The following is a 13,876-nucleotide window of genomic DNA, read 5'->3' on the forward strand; positions in this document are numbered from 1 at the left end:
TGTTCTAAATGGTCCTTTACTCTCTCATCCTGTTATATTAGAGTTTATATTAGTCTGAGATTCTGATTATACCCCCGAGATTCTGATTATACTCATGAGACCTGATTATAGCCCTAATGTGTCAGTTATACCCATGAAATTCAGATTTTTTTTGTCCCCCAGAGATTCTGATTCTAACCCTAAGATTATAATTACACACCCCTGGGATTTTTATTCTACCCCTGATATACTGATTTTACCCCCGAGATACTGATTATACCAACGAGATTTTACTCCTGACGTTATTTTAGTATTTCTGTTTTTTTTTTTTTTTTTTCCCGATACACCACTAGAGGGCAGTGTAAGACTATGTTGGATTTGTTTCATACCTACATTATGATCATGAGAGTCTAAAATCAGGTCTTGTTAGGACAGTTCATGGTGCTGTGTTGAATTACATACACTGCACCGTGGGGTGTGTCCAGGGCAAGTGATCATGCTGTTGTATGGTCTGAATTTTGGCCATTTTGGCAAATATATTTATGTAATTTGGCAGATGTCCGTCTGCATCCAGGGCGAGCTACAGTTATCTGAGCAGTTCAGGGTCAAGGGCATTGGTAAAAAACCCACCAGTGGCAGATTAGTGCTGGGATTTGAACTCATGACCTTTTGATCAGATGTTCAACCGCTTAACCAATCAGCTATCACTGTTTAAACAGAGGACCATGTAGGTGAAAAGACTAATATTCTAAGAGTAATGATATATTGAAAGAAATTGAAGGTAAAGCGTGTTGTTTTACAGGTTGTATGCCGGGAATTCCAAGTTGTTATCTCCCCACGAGCACAGCGTAACAGCAGCTTTAACGCTAAACATTTTTGCTAGCACGTTAGTAACTTAGACCACATAAACTAGGTTGTAAGTCTGGTCCTAAATGGCCACGTTATGATTTTGCAAATATATGATAAAGAAAAGATTTTAAGATGCTTCATGATGCGAGATGATTTCGTAACAAAGTAACAAAATTCCTTCGTCTCCTGCTCATGGTTTAGGCCGGATTTCTGCGTCTCACGTTGGACTTAACCTCGTCCACAAGAATAACTCTCCAGATTATCTCGTCTGCCTGCGCGTCCGTCTCGCCTGCTCTGGATTATGAGCATGATTTACGGCAGAGCCTCACCGAACTGACTTTTCCGTTTACGTCCAAATGTCTAAGACGTGCTGGTGTTTCAATATCCGCATATTTCGTTGCACTTGCTCACAGCTGCCTGCACATCGGCCCGTGTTGTTATTGGATCGTCTCTCGACGGAGTCTTTTTTTTTACTACTTGGGTGCATTTTAGGGACAAACTGTGGTGTTGTATTTCAGCGGATCCTATAGTGACCACAAATCTCATAAAGTCTGAGCATCTCACTGGGATAACTGATGTCTGAAACTCATAAACATCTCAGTGTGTGTGTGTGTGTGTGTGTGTGTGTGTGTGTGTGTGTGTGCACTGGAGTGCACTAAAACGTTTGGCTTGTTCTGAACATAAACTGTTTTCTTGCTCTGTTTCCTTCACAGACTCGTAAACTGTTTCGCTTAAATGCACCGCACCTCTCGTGAGTGGAGCTGAAACTTTCAAATGAAAGGAGGATTGATACAAAAATACAAAAATACGTCCTCCTGGGGACTGGAATATTGATTAAACACACTGTATCTGCAAAAGTATTAGGACACCTGACTTTCCCAGCCATATGTGGATCTTCTCCAAACTGGTACCACAAACTTGGAGGCACACAATTGTACAGGACGTCTACCATGAGATTTTTCCCTTCACTTGAACCAGGAGCCCCAAACCTGTTCCAGCAATGACAATGCCCCTGTTCACAAACCAGCTCCATGAAGATCCACTATATTTCCAAAACTATTGGGTCACCTGCTATTTCCTGCTGTATGCGATTCTTTTCCAAACCAAACTGGAGGCACTTGATTGTACTTGTCTTTAGATGGCGCTATAATACACTTTTGCATTCACTTGAACTTGGAAACCCAAACCTGTTCCAGCATGGCGATGCCCCGTGTACAAAGTGAGCTGCTTGAAGATCTGGTTTAAATGCTTTGGAGAGGAAGATCTTGCTGCTATAGAGCTCTGATCTCATCCCTACTGAACACCTTTGGGATGAATGTGAACGCTGACTGCACCCCAGGTCTCCTCACCTACATCAGTACCTGCTTTTCATAACACCCTTGTGGCTGATCAACACAAATATCCATAAGCACATGAAAACATCTAGTGGAACATCTTCCCAGAAGAGTGGAGGGAATTAGAAGAGGAAATTGAGACTAAATGTGGAATGTGACTCAAAAATCACATACCGTACTTATGACCAGGTGTCCCAATACTTTTGGCAATATATAGTGTATATGGGTTGGAGTGGAAGATCTCCTGCTATAGAGCTCAAACCGTATTAAACACCCTTGTGGATGAATGAGCACAAAATCTCCACAAAATCTTGGAACATCTTCCCAGAAGATTTTACAGCAGAGGTTCATTTATAGTATATCTTTTATGTATAGTGCACTTTTATTAGAACATAAAAAAAACAATTCTGCAATGGGCCCCACGGGGTATCACTTCAGTTAACACTCTTCTTAATTACCCACAATGCTGTTTTGCTGATTGCGGTATCATCAGAATTTGCGCTTCCTCCTGTATCCTAGGAAACCAATGTAATGACTCCTTTAAGTCTCAAGTGTACACTTCGCTCCAACAGATCCGAGACCAAAGCTTCAACTTTCATGCTAATTCATGATAATTTACTATGAGATAACGCATAGAAGTTGTTTTGTGTAGCTCTCTGTTGTTTATTGTTTGTCTCTGTTGTTTGATTTAGCTCTATGCTGTTTGATGTCACACTGTGTTGTTTGATGTAGCTCTATGTTGTTTGATGTATCTATATTTTGTTTGATGTAGCTTTATGTAATTTTATGTAGTTCTAGTAGTTTGATGTAGTTTTGTTGTTTTATGTAGCTCTATGTAGTTTGATGTAGCTCTTTGTTCTTTAATGTTTTATGCCGTTTGATGTAGCTTAATGGTTTTTAATGTAGCGCTTTAGTTTGATGTAGCTCGTTGTTGTTTTATTTAGTTCTATGTTATTTTATGTAGCTCTATGTTTTTTATGTTGCTCTTTGTTGTTTGATGTTGCTGTATGTTGTTCGGTGTTGTTTGTTTGATGTTGCTCTATGTTGTTTAATGTTGTTGTATGTTGTTTGATGTTGCTCTACGTTGTTTGATGTTGCTCTACGTTGTTTGATGTTGCTGTATGTTGTTTGATGTTGCTCTATGTTGTTTGATGTTGCTGTATGTTGTTTGCTGTTGCTCTATGTTGTTTGATGTTGCTGTATGTTGTTTGATGTTGCTCTATGTTGTTTGATGTTGCTCTATGTTGTTTGATGTTGCTCTATGTTGTTTGATGTCGCTCTATTTTGTTTCCACCTCTACCTTAGGAAAGCACCAGGGTTGTGCACAAATGATGTTTCATTTTACTGTGTACTGTGTCAGATATATATGGTTAAAATGAAAATCAAAGCTTCTTGACTTGAATAATAAGAAAGATAAAACAACAGTGAGAAACAGGAGAAGCACGAAACATGAAGCAGCAAAAGAAGCCGACTCTGTAAACGGCAAAGAGATCAACTTTGCAAAAGCAAAACAGGGGTATATAGACAGACATCAATCAAACATGGAAGTGGAGATGGCTGTGAATGAGACACCACATGAATACAGGGATGGAAGATGAGACCGGGTGGAGACATTACATAAATCAAAACACAGACACATGTGACAATATAAAGAAAGGCCTGGAATGCGGAAGTCCGGAGTGATGTGCTGGATTTTTTCACCAATGCAACACCGACATGATAAATGATTAAACTTGATTCAACATGAGTGTTTTTTTGGTACTTTTTCCCCCAAAATCCTGAGCAGATTTGTATTATTAAATTTTTTTTTACAACCCTTCTCGCAAATTTACAACTTTACCTTCACACACCCCGGCATGTTTGATTTGTAAATCACCTGGTCTCACAAATGCAAGCATGAGGTCATCCAGCGAATCAGCAGGGAGCGCCCCGGCGCTAGAATGTGCTAGTACAGACACATGCACCGCAAAAACACATCAGCACTCTACGCTGTTATGGTGACTGAGCACTAACGGCTTAGCGTGATGCATTCACTGATGGATTGCAGGGATAATGGGTTTCCAAAAGGAGTAGTTCACTCTGGCACTAACATTACTCACATCACAAGACACGTTCTGCCCTGAAACACACACTTACAATAGCATTATATGGCCTTTAAACAACGTGGATGCTGTATCGCACTGTACAGTGTTTTTAGGGATTTATGAAATAATAATTATACTTAATAATCCTTATTTCTCTCTTCCTGTCATCCCAACCTCTGGATGGAGTTCTTTTTAATTGGACAAACTCTGTGCAGCTGAAGATGGTTCCACATGAACAGCTTAAAGATCCATGAAGTTCCTGAGCATCTCAACAACTATGGGGATGGATTTGGAATGGAATGCGAATGGTGTATGGGCACAAAGACAAAGAAATCGACAAAAACACATTTTTTTGTATGCAAATTATTTCATTTAAATAAAATGTATAATTAAATAAATGAATATATCAAATAAATATTTTTTATTTTTTATTTTAAACATTTCTGTTCCTGATATGTCTACTGTGCAGATACACTTTTATTACATTTTAATTTAGTTTTTAAAAAAATATTTATTTTATTTAAACATTAAATCGATAACACTATTGATCGATCTGTCTGTCTGTCTGTCTGTCTGTCTGTCTGTCTGTCTGTCTGTCTGTCTGTCCATCAGTCTGTCTGTCTGTCTGTCTGTCTGTCTGTCTGTCTGTCTGTCCATCCATCCGTCTGTCTGTCTGTCTGTCTGTCTGTCCGTCCGTCCATCGTTCTGTCTGTCTGTCTGTCTGTCTGTCTATGCTTCTCTCCCACAGGCGTCTCTCTGGTCTTTATGGTGGTTTGTCCATTTGAACAACAAATTGCAGTTATCACAGGAACCCAGGTGTTTAACTTACAGTCTCCATTCAGAGCTATTCAGTGTTTAAACAGGGCACACCTGGGCAGCATGAAACATCTGTCAGCCACATGATCTGCTACATTTGATTGCTTATTTTTTTTTAATCTATATTTGCTCCACAATTATTTGCTGTCTATTTATATGTTCTTGTTTATAATATAATATATATCATTTTTAGATACAAAAAACAAGTTTTTGTTTATTTTTTGTTTTGTTAATTTTTTTTATTTAAACTCTTTTTTTTTTTTAGAAAGTTTGTCTATTGTCTTAATTCAATCGTACATTTTATTTCATGCTAAAATGTATTAATATAGTTATTAATTGATACATTTGTTCATTTATATATTCATTTATTTTGTTCTTTCATTTTTTTATCTTGAAATGCTGTTTTCATGAGGTACCGTTTCCAGATCAAAAATAACTGATTGTTTTAAACTGATTTGTCAGATTTGCCTAAAGGAGTAATAAAAACCAAAAGAAAGTTCAGGAACTGTCACTGATAGAACCGAGGCACTGAATGGAGAACAGCTGAGATGATTCTGAAAACCACATCAGTTCTCATTAGATCATAAAAGAAGTTTTTGTCATGTTTCTCTCTATTCTCTCTTTCCTCTGATTCCATTGGCGTTTTCATCTGTCTTTGGTGTGTGTTCATGTTCCTCTTAGTGCTCCTTTCTACAAGATACCACCACCAACATGAAGGCCTCTGCTCTCAGATGTTCTGATGGCATCACGGACCACTTCTAAGCATGTTTAGATGCCTTCAAATTTGGCGTCTTTGGCCTTTATAAATACACATGTTCGATGTTTAGATGAGTCATTTCAGCGTATTGTGTCTTTCTAAATACACACTTGGCGCTGAGTCGCCCTTCGCTTGCACATGGAACTGTTTATGATGAAACTTTACGATAATCCTTATCAGATAGATTCCCTTTTCTTTGAGTTAAACACGCAAAGCACACGCAAACTACACACACACACACACACACACACACACACACACGCACACGCACACACACACTTATACCTGCTGAAACCCTGAAATGAAGTTCGTATGGATCTCGCTCATCTCTTAGCCTGCAGTTCGACTCCGGCATCGCTGGCATGCGGCAGCCTGATTGGATAACGAGATAAAATTGCGCTCGACCAAACGGAGCACTTATTGGATAATCAAATGAAGTCAGACGCTGGCGTCCTTCTCGTCTTTTCCTCTTTCATCTGGAGCCGGTCCAGGCTTCTACCACTTTGTTTTTCCCCTCGCAGTGTCTTCTCATCTTTCCCAGGAGAGAAGGAAACTTTGAAATGAGCATCTAATTTTGGAAGCGGCTAAGCGCTCATGTCAACAGACACCGGTGCAATGTTATCTCTCTGAGAGAGAGAGAGAGAGAGAGAGAGAGAGAGAGAGAGAGAGAGAGAGAGAGCAAGCAAATGTTTATGTTTGCCTCCAAGGCTTGTGTGGCTTACTGCCATTACCTGGAGAGTTTGTACGTGTGTGTGAAAAAAGACAGAAAGTGGAAACTATCGCCGCATCCCAGACGCGAGGGTCCTGATTAAAATTCTTTCCCACAAGCAGCAGTCGATGGAAAAAAAACAACCTTGTTTTGAACAGTGAACAGAGATACGCCATCCCACTCGAAAAGCGAACCAGTTTGATCAAACGCTTTTAATTCCGTAGATCTGCTGAATATTTTACATACAATATTCTACATACTACTTATGTTATATACTATACTATATACTATTTATTTTATTTAAATATATATATATATATATATATATATATATATATATATATATATATATATATATATATATCTATATATATAGTTAAGACCCAGCCTAGGTTTAGGCCAAACAGAGTAATCAGCTCGGGATTCAAGGGATTTGATATCTTTCATATAAAGCGTAAAGTTATCTTTCTCAACAAAACTGCGGTCTTGCGCTTAATATGTGCGTGAAGGATTTTAACTGTGTTCCGCACGTAAAACACGGTTTGCACTACTTTCGGTCTGGTGGCCATGTGTACCGAATGCAAACCGTGTTTTACGTGCGGAACACAGTTAAAATCCCTCACGCACATATTAAGTGCCGAACCGCAAGTTTGTTTTGTCTCCATCTTGCACTTTGAGCGCAGTGTCACTACTCGATCTGTACCAGAAACATGATTGTTTTGCACGCGTGAAATCGCCGCCACTTCCTGCATCGCTGTGAATTTTGTGTACCATTACACCCCTATATATATATATATATATAAAATATTGCAACCTTGCACCATGGACTTATTCTGGAAAAATCCTCATTGAAGTGTCTCACTTTTATTAATATTGACACAAACTGTACAGTTAAAGTCTTTATCACTTATTTATTATTTTATTATTTTTAATTTGTACATGAAACCCATTATACTTGGAAATAAAGAATTCCAATTCAGATTTTACAGCAAAAAGTTGCCCAAAAAGTAAGAAAAAGAGATAACAAGATATTATTGTAACGTATATAATGAGTGCTATTTATATGGATTTGAGGCGAATATATTTATTTAACTTGCTTAAGTTTCGTCCTATTTACTCGCTGACTAAGAGTTTATTCGTTTTTGTTTTCTTTCGATAAAAAAACTGGTTTAAAATGAAAAAAAAAACTATCTATCTATCTATCTATCTATCTATCTATCTATCTATCTATCTATCTATCTATCTATCTATCTATCTATCTATCTATCTATCCGTCTATCTATCTGTCTGTCTGTCTGTCTGTCTGTCTGTCTGTCTGTCTGTCTGTCTAACTGAAGATAAAAATCATCAATGTATTCAATATTGATTGTGATATTAATTTGTGCTATAAATGCGTTAACATCATTTATATAATAAAGGTCAGATTGTCAAATTGTTTTGTTCTTATCTGGATTGTCAGCATCAACATAAAATCTGTAAAGTCCACGGCAGCTCGAGTGCACAGATATGGACATTACGAAAGAAATTGTGAAATTGGCGTAAATATAAATACGTTTAATGCGTAACGAACGTGGATTCATTTCGACTCTCAGACTGTTGGATGCCACTATATAAGCTTATGACACGTTTATCATCGTTTCATACGTGTTTTATAAATGAATGTGTATAGTTTATAGTATACTGCATGCGACTTTTTGTCTCCCACTGTTCAAGCTGTTAGGCTCATTTATTATCAGTAAAGCATCCATTTATTTCATTTAGTTTATATGCATTGTTACCGGGTTTAAATCATTGCTTCATAACAGCAAATAAATAGAAGAAATTGCACAATTTGATTATTATTTTAATTTGAGAACATGCAATTTATTCAATCAATGCCTGTTAGATTCATCATGACCCTGACCAGGATCAAGCAGATTGGCATGATTTTAGAACGTGGCTGAGAACCTACAGGAAAACCTACTGGAAGAGCATGATCCACTCCACACGGACATAAACCCAAGCTCAGGATCAAACCAGGGATCATGTAGCTCTGATGTGTGAACTATTAATATTAATATAAGCGTTGTTGCTTTTTTTATCTCCTGTTTACTCATTTATGTCCATTCATTTTTTTTTTAACTGTCACTTTTGGGCAGTTTGTTAGGCTTCACACAGTAAAGCCTGGACTGCAGGGGTAATAGGGGTAATAGGGGTGAAGGTCATAGGTCACGTATTGTCTCCATTGTCTTCCATTGGCCGAATTGGGCAGGAAGAGGAAACCATAAACATTGCACAGGCTGTTTACAGAGGGACGGGTCGCCGTGGCGACCGGGTTGAAAGACTTAATGATTAGACAGTTCAAAACCGTTAGGCTGAATGATGAGTATCCTGTCGTTCATGACTGGCATTCCACAGAGTTCCAGGGATCCGTTTCAGATAGAAAAGCAGACACAGATGGAGGATCATGTGTGTGTGTGTGTGTGTGTGTGTGTGTGTGTGTGTGTGTGTGTGTGTGTGTAAAAGAGTGTTTGTGATGGCCAGGGCTACCTTCAAATCTCTTCTGTCTCTGTTATCAATCAAGTGGTGTGAGAAGCTTCTTCCACATTCCATTACACTAAGATAAGCTATCGCTTCTTCACTCTCTTCAGAGCAACACACACCAATTAGGCTCCACAAGCCTCAGAACAACATCCACACAACACAATTCCAAAGACATGCAACTTTTCCTGAGGCTGCAAGCCGTCTCTCAGGGGAAGAAGTGGAAACCGAGAGCCAGACGCAGGTGTCGGGTCTCTGTATTTCTTACTGAAGTTGATCTTCTGTCCACAAAACTGGTCAAAGTAGAATATATGGACTAGAGTAATATATTTTCATGATGATGAACATTTGGAAAACGAAACCCAGACTGTTGTTTTAATATTTGTAGCTTAATCATATATGAACAAACTGTCCATAAATTCCAAACACTACAAAATGTACTGTACAATTCCCAGGAATCACACAGTCAAACATTAAGGAAAATAAAGAAAATATTCATATCTTTTCCACACATTCGGTACGACCCTCTGAACAAGGCATATTTTTAAAATGTTCATTATACATATGTTTTACTTATATCATATCTGTATTTGATAAACCAAAATACCCTGTAGTTATTAACGTAGTCTATTTATTTGTTAGATTCACCCAACGAATGGTACATTCCATTGTGATCGAACAGGTGCTACTGCACGCGAGACAAAACAAAACAACAAAATTGCTAAACGTTTGGGAAAGAGAGACGTTGTTTTTGAATGCAGGGTAATTACTGTTTTGTTCAATGCAAAGAAATGTTTTGTCTCATCTGTCAAGAAACAGCGTGTTTAAAGAATGCGATCACTCCAGCCCATGTGATTTTCGTTACAGATCGACCCCCTGGTTTAAATGATCCATGCTTTCGTAAAAAGCTTAAATTTCCAATGCATTCAGCTTGAAATGTAAGATATAAGATATAATATCTCGTTTTAGCTGTAGCGCAATCTAGGATATAACGTCAAAATGCAAAATCTAAAGAATAAATACGTTCTGATCCAAATCTTTTAGCAGAGAGGATTGGATTTCCCAGATTTCCCAGATTTCCCAAAGCAATCAAATTGGAAAGCCACGTTTGCGATTCTGTCATCGCTACTATACTGCTATAATTTTGAGTGGAAAATACTCTTCCAGTCATCAAGACATAAAGATAAGAGCAACGGTTCCTAAGGACACTTCACTTGAGAGGACACTTGATGCATTCTTGTGTTCAAGTGATTGTTGACTGGCTGGTGGAAGTTCTTGGTGTACATCTACACAGATTTAGAGTGACACTGTGTTAAAGAATGTTGATGTAGTGAATGAGAAGTCAAAGAGCACATTGTAGTTAGTGAGGCAGCAAAGCCAGTGGTGAATGGAGTTATATATTCTTTTATTTAGAACCTTCAAAGAGTGAACACCATTCAAAGTCCTAACAATATGTTTTGATGGATTGTTGTATTGTACCTTATTAACAAGCAGCACTGTTACTGCAGTTTACTTACGAACAAGTAGGGTAATTTTCTATTTATTTAAATTTGTAATTGGAATAAAGTTCAGATTCATGTTTTACACGTATACTAAGACTTTATTTGGGGCTTCAAAATATTTGATTATCTTTTTATTTTTTGTGGGGGGCCTGAGTTTGCTTAAAATTGTACTTACATTTCTGTTCAGTATAAAAATATAACCCTAATTTTCACTTATATACTGTACTTTTTATTGGAAATCGTAGCTCTAGCTAAAATTTTCCACAGAAATATACATTTCATGTGTCAAATTCCAATATTCCGACACTTCTGTCAGCTCCACGAGCTTCATAATCCTAATTGCGTTCGTTTTTATGTAAATCTATAAATACTGGATCACAACTGATCTAATATCAGGACACCAAAACACCAAAAAGATCAAAATTTCTGTTATTTAAATTGTTCTAGCTTGAGAACCTCTACCACTAGATGGCGCTGGTGCACCTAGACCATACTCGAAAAACATCACTCAGAATGATAAAATTGAACAGAAAAATGAAAATAGAGATTAACACTCATAAAAAGGTAACAAACAAAGGATAAATCGTCTTGTTTTGCCAACATCTGCGTGTTTGTGAATGCCCGTCGTTATGCGCAAGACTGTCATAAACGCTTTACTTTGGATTCGAGTATAATAACAACCTTTATGGGTCCTGAAGAAGTCACGGCCTTCGCAAGTCATAAATACAGACATAATTACCTTGTGTCCGAGGCAGCAGTTGGACTGGGAGGTCTTATCTTTGATAAATATTTACTTTTCCCTCAGTTACAACAGGGATACACACAATAGAGTGCCACCGAGGGGGTTTTCGCACCTTCTGGCTTGTTCTGGATATCTGTGTGAATAACAGCATTAGCTACTGAAACCGTTAGGAGATCGTATTTCATCTCAAACTTTGCTTATTGAAAATGGTGCTGAAACACATTAAATATGCGCATATGGAAATGTTTGTTATTCGCGATTGGTTGGTTTTGTTCGGATTAGTCTCTAGAATGAGAACGTTCTGATTTGAGTAGTGTTGGAAAAGTTCTGTTGGAGCAGAATGTACCTAGAAGTTGATTTCATTTAAAAAAAAAGCAATTTTGCAGAATCGGTAATAAAGATTACGGGATTCAGGGTGGATTTTTCCTTTAAGTATGACATCATAGATAAAAATGACAGTTCTTGCACGGTAGCTAAAGATTTTCTAGATTTTTCTAGGTGAAAGCAGAAGTAGGCTTGCCTTAAAATGACACTAGATTTAGCTACAAAATGTATTTAATTTGTTACAATCGTGTCATAGTAGAACATTATAGTACGAGTATAACACGGCCTATCACACACCTGGCGATGTTGTTCTATAGAAAGCGAAGCAAAGACAGCGTTCCTTATAGAACTGTTGTTTGTCGAAAGGAATAAAAAAAGGCACGGACACAAAAGAGAAGAACACAAAGAGCAAGTAAAGAAGACGTGGGAATTTTCTCTTCCTCTCTCTCTTCCTTTGCCCCTAATTGACTTTCTCATTCAAGCACAGAGGCCCTGTCAGTGGCTCTCTTCCAAACATCTCACTACTCCCTACATAGGTGTACTACATAAGATATCTTCTGTGCTCTATATGGATATATAGGAAGCCACCTCAGAAGTGGTGCACTCCTCGCAGCTGGAGGGGGAAACGTCTCCGCACGTTGGTTTACAGTAAACAGTTACGGGGGATCCCCAGTCTTTCAGGAACGCCCTTTCATAAAGCAAAGTGTACAGCAGGAATGCTGACTAATCCAGATTAAGGGTTCTCTTGACTGTTGCTCATCATGACATGTCAAGTTCAAGCACACAGAATTGCACTTTAAATAACAGAAGGCTCCTGCACTTAAAAGCACCTCACATTGTTTCTTATACAAGGTTTTTTTTTTTTTTGCCTCCAGGGATCGTTTATGACATGAATGATTCAAAGTGAACCTAAATTTCCATTCAAGTTCCAAGAACTTTCCGAACACTACATAACGTTGCTGTTAATGAATAGTATTAATACGATTTAAAATGCCAGAGTTGCTTCTCATGTTGGTGGCTAAAAGTAAAGTTCCAACAAAAAGATGGACTTTTTTAGAGGTTGTTTGGGGAGAATTGAAAAAAAAAGAAGTATGGAAGAATCTTGTAAAAAAAATCAGACATCTGACTTAAAAACAAGGATTGAACTTTACCATTCCACACATTGTGGGACACCAGCTGTGGGCTCGTTTTTGCACATTGTACTGAATAACATTGTACTGAATGTCTGTACCTTTTGTCTTTTTGCACTAGTTTGCACAAGATGCACTTTTTGTCTTGGACAACTTACTTTAGTGTTTACATTTACATTTGTGGCATTTAGCAGACGCCCTTATCCAGAGCAACGTACAAAAGTGCTTTGAGTCTCTAGCAAAGAATAAATCTACACTGGCACACAAGAATACAAACTTCATATAAATATAACTCTTGAATTCTACAAAGCAAACTTAGAAAGTGCTAATTAAAAGTGTCCTTAAAACTTTTAGAGTCCTTAGCTCTATGTTGTGTTGTGTTTTGTAGCTCTATGTTGTGTTTTGTAGCTCTATGTCGTGTTTTGTAGCTCTATATAATTTTTTGTAGCTCTATGTCATGTTTTGTAGCTTTATGTTGTGTTTTGTAGCTCTATGTCATTTTTTGTAGCTCTATGTCATTTTTTGTAACTCTATGCTGTGTTTTGTAGCTCTATGTCATGTTTTGTAGCTCTGTGTTGTGTTTTGTAGCACTATGTTGTGTTTTGTAGCTCTATGTCATGTTTCATAGCTCTATGTTGTGTTTTGTAGCTCTGTGTCGTTTTTTGTAGCTCTATGTCGTGTTTTGTAGCTCTATGTTGTGTTTTGTAGCTCTATGTTGTGTTTTGTAGCTCTATGTCGGTTTTTTGTAGCCCTTTGTCGTGTTTTGTAGCTCTGTGTCATGTTTTGTAGCTCTATGTTGTGTTTTGAAGCTGTATGTTGTGTTTTGTAGCTCTATGTCATGTTTGGTAACTCTATGTCGTGTTTTGTAGCTCTATGGCGTGTTTTGTAGCTCTATGTAATTTTTTGTAGCTCTATGTCATGTTTTGTAGCTTTATGTTGTGTTTTGTAGCTTTATGTTGTGTTTTGTAGCTCTATGTCGTTTTTTTGTAGCTCTATGCCGTTTTATTTGCAGCTCTATGCCATTTTTGTAGCTCTATGTTGTGTTTTGTAGCTCTCTGTTGTATTTTGTATGTTGTTTTAGGTAAAAACAGGGTCCTGGAGAAACATATACTGTATATTTAGCTATATAT

The sequence above is a fragment of the Silurus meridionalis genome, chromosome 16 (assembly GCF_014805685.1).
Source record: "Silurus meridionalis isolate SWU-2019-XX chromosome 16, ASM1480568v1, whole genome shotgun sequence".
In the NCBI taxonomy this organism is placed as follows: Eukaryota; Metazoa; Chordata; class Actinopteri; order Siluriformes; family Siluridae; genus Silurus; species Silurus meridionalis.